Source organism: Lipotes vexillifer, unplaced genomic scaffold, assembly GCF_000442215.2.
Source record: "Lipotes vexillifer unplaced genomic scaffold, Lipotes_vexillifer_v1.1 scaffold584, whole genome shotgun sequence".
Classification (NCBI taxonomy): domain Eukaryota; kingdom Metazoa; phylum Chordata; class Mammalia; order Artiodactyla; family Lipotidae; genus Lipotes; species Lipotes vexillifer.
Genome location: NW_006783036.1, coordinates 2,977,884 through 2,982,009, shown reverse-complemented (window position 1 = coordinate 2,982,009; position 4,126 = coordinate 2,977,884).

Genomic DNA, 4,126 nt, shown 5'->3' with positions numbered 1-4,126 from the left:
AGGCCCTTGGGCAAGGAGTCGGCCCAGCCTCCGCAGGGGTCTGGCCGAACACTAGGGAGCATGGAGGATGCTCAGTTGGGTCTGAGCTCAGGGCAGGAACAGGTCGGAGCCAGGCCGGGTTTGAGAGTTAGGGATGGGCCACAATGTGAGGTCCCAGGGCTGCGGCAGGAATGGGGCAGGTGAAAGCCGGGCTGGGAGCAGATACTGAGGACCTGAGGCCACAGGCACCTTCTGGCCTCAAGTAGGGGTCTCATCAGCCCCAGAGCGGCATGCAGGGGCAGGGCCCAGAGGACTTCCTAGAACCTTCTGGAACTGTGGAGGAAGAGCACAGGCAGGCATTGGAAAGCAGCCATCCAACCCCCTTGCAGTGCAGATGAGGCCAGAGGGAGGGACAGGACACAGCCAGGTCACCAGCAGGTAGCCAGGGCCTCACCTCCAGGCCTTCCCCTCTCTTCGACCCGGAGCCCCGGGCCTCCCCCAGTCCTGGGATGCTGCCGACAGACCTGCTCCATCCAAGCTCTGGGGCCCCAGCAAGCTCTCCGGGCCTGGGTCCCAGGCTGCCAACCGCCCCAGGGCCCCACCGTCAGCTCCCGGGCGGGTGCCCTGCCGGGGTGTGTCACGTGAAGACGGATGGAGACCCTCTGTGTCAAGGACACCTCGAGGCCCAGACCGCTGAGGCCGCAGCCGCCAAGCCACCTGCAGGGCGCCCACCCTTCAGCGGAGCCAAGCTGGAGTCGAGAGGGGTCGGGTCAGAGGGGAGGTTTGGAAAGAAGAAATCATTCTTGAAGCAAAAGAAAAGGGTGAGCACATTTGGGGGACGGCCCGGGTACCCGTGGGAGGACCTGCTAATCCCAGGAAGGGAAACTGATGGGCCAGCGGCCAGGGGACAGGTGGATTCATCAGACAGCACGCCTGAAGGGGACCTCCCGGGGACTGCCTGCCCACAGCCCCAGTCCTCACTCTGCCCAGCCGCAGACATGCCCTACCTCGCTCACAGCTGCCTGCCAGCGTGCAGAAGGGCAGGATGAAATATCTTGAAGTTCGCCTGAAACAAGTTTTCAATTAGTCCACACTGCGCGCAGGTACTCATTTCACAAAGGTTTATTGGGCTCCTCCGGGGTGCTGGGTGCATGTTAGTCACTGCAGAGGATCCCAGCAGGGCCTGAGTAGCAGCCGACACAGAAACTAGTGGTGAAACATGCCCGGGCTGGGGATGCGGCCATGACGAAGGGAGAGGGCACAGGAGGGCGAGGAGGGAGGGCTCGGCTCCCCCAGCGGGGACGGAGCAGGCTGGACCCAGGTGGAGGTGAAGGCAGAGGAAGAGAAAAAATGGGTGCCGCCAGGGGAGGGAGGAGGGTAGAGGCAACAGCATGAGAGGAGGCTCAGAGGCAGGACAGGGCCTGGCATCTCCCAGAGCATCAGGAGGCCAGTGGAGGGGGCAGGGGAGACAGAGTCAGTAGCCAAGGAGGGCTGAGGCCCCGAAGCCAGGTCACTATGACTCTGGGCAAGGACACAGCCGTCACTCTGCGACCCTTTTCGCCAGGTGTGCGGGCTGCCCCTTCCCCTCCCTAAAGCTCCAGGAGGCCCTCTGTAGGGGGGCCGGACCCGCCCCATGGTAAGTCTCAGCGTCAACCTCCCTGGCGCTGGGAGCTGCTCTACCCGTAGGCAGACAGAGGCCGTGCCCACCGCACTCCCACCCACCAAGCCCCACACGGGGCAGTGTGGCAGAAGGGTCGGAGACAAGCCTTCCCTGTGTGGGCATCCAGGCCCCGGAGTACAGTCTGGGAAGAGGGGAGGCCCTCCCCACCCCGCCCCGGATGTTCCAGGGCCCCAGCTGTCTGCCCCTCCCCCTAGCCCGTGTCCAAGTTGCTCCTGGACACCAAATGGACCCAGTCCAACTTGTCTTTCCCTTTCTTTCCCCTGCCCGCCCCCTGCTGGAGCTGCTGGAGGGCAGGCAGGAAGGAGGCCAGCCTGCCCAGCCCAGTGGCGTGGGCACGGCCCCAGCTCCAACTCTGGTCCCCCTGGGCCCGAGGCTCAGTGCTCCCAGAGTCCCAGGAAGGACTTGGCCTTGGGCCAGGACAGGTCAGGGCAGGATGGGCAGCTGGTAGGAAGGGCCCTGGGGAGGTGGGGAAGGGGGCAGGGGCTGCCTGGGAGGACAGAGGGAGGGAGGAGTGGGGCGGAGGCACAGAGCACTGGAGTGAGTCACCACACCAGGGTCTGTGTCCCAAAGGCCAGTACCACCTGGACCTTGGGCCTGTCCTCACCTGCACTAGCGTCTGTGGGAGCCAGATGGCCCTGAGCACCTTGTCCGATGTCCTGGAATCCCAAGGTGTGAGGTGTAGCCTGCCAGCCCAAGGAACAGAAGCACATCCACCGGAACAGCTGACAGCCCCGAGGGCAAGCACTGCTGTCCTGAGCCTCCCTGGGGCCAGAGGGCTTGTGGGTTGGTGGTCTCGCTGGATGCCCACGGAGGGCCCAGAGGGACCAGTCTTGCCTCTGTGCCAGACCACGTCTTCCCCACGCACCACCACCACCGCTACATCCAAGGCAGCTCCGAAGGCTCTCCCAGCCCATGGTGGCTTTTTAATTTTCTGAGGCTAAATGTGGAAAGGGGGTAGGGGGGACTGCCCCATGCCCCTAGCCCTGTTCCTGTGTGGGTAGGGGCAGGGCACAGGTCCGAGACTGGCACCCCACAGAAATCAAGGAAGCAGGGCTGGAGGGTCTGTGCAACAAAAGTTGGGACTTTCTCAGCCCCTGCCCGGGAAGGGGCAACCTCGCGCCCCCAAAACGCCTCTCGGAGACCAGCCAAGTAGAAGACTTCTCTCCCTATCCCCCCACCTCCCCCGCAAAAAAAATAAGGCAAGGAACCGATCTGCCAGCTCAGAGGTGCCCTGCGGGGGTGGAGAGCAGGCAGGGGGGACGCCACCCCCCCCCAGCCAGGTTTGGATCGGGGAGGATTCCCTAACCCACCTGAAGACCCCCCCTTACCCACGGTGGTGAGGGGCGGTGCGGGGCCGCTGAGAAGAGCGGGGAGGAGGCTGCCTTTCCTCTGGGTGGGAAGTTCCCCGGCTGCGCAGCCCCCAACGCCGCCACCCCAGGCAGCAGAGAAATCGCCCGGCTGGAAGAAAGAGCAAAGGGTCTACCTTCACGCCCCGGCCTTCCTTCCACTCGGGTCTTGACCGGCTGGAGCCACGGTCCCAGGTGGGAGCTCGCGGGTCAGAGGGTCCCGCCAAGGCCGCGAAAACCGGAGGAGAGGACCTCTGCCCAAGATGGGCATCTCCCCCCGCGCCCGCTGGGGCCCGGTGAGTCCTGGGTTGGGGGCTCCTTGCCCCGAGGTTGACTCCGCCGGACTTGTGTCCTCGCCGCCGCCGCCGAGAGCGGTGCCCTCGCAGGATACGGCCCAGCGAGCTCCCACCTCCGCCCGGGGCGCGAGCGCTGTCTCCGTCCCGGGAAGAAGTTAGGCGGCCGGTCCCCGGGGCGGGTGGCGCACGGGACGCAGGCGGCAGTGGCGCCGGACTCGGGCTCAGCCACCGCCGCCCCAGACGAGGCCCCGCGACCGCGAGGGCGTCCCGGGAGGCTCGACTCCCCAGGGGTCCAAATCGCTCGCGACCGAGTCCAGGCCTCGCCCCGGGGGGCAAGGCGGGCCGAGGCTCGGCGGGCCTGGCTCCCGGCTTCGGGGACCCCAGGTCAAGGTACTCCCCTCCCCGCCGCCCCAAGTCGCCGACCCCGCGCCGCGCGCAGCGAGTCATCAGCAGCTCTCGGACACGGCGGCAGGGCCGACCCCGGCCCCACGGAGTTGGGGAGTTGCCCCGCACCCTAAAAGCCTCCACACACATTCCCCGTTGAGAGTACGCACTTCCCGCGTCCCGGCGCCTCCGCGGTGAGTCGAGCCGCAGCGCTCCGGGTCAGCGAAGGTGGCTCAGCGCGGGCGCTCCAGTCTCGACGTTCCCGGGGCAGAGAGCAACGTCCGGGGACGCACGGGACGGGTGCGCCCGGCGGCCGGGTCTGCGCCGGGCGAGGCGAGCGGCAAGAGGGGAGCGCTCCGGCGTTCAGGCAACAGCTACCCCTAGTGGGAGAGCCGCCCGGGGCCGCCGCCGCCCCGCGCCCGCCGCCCAGCGCCCTGCGC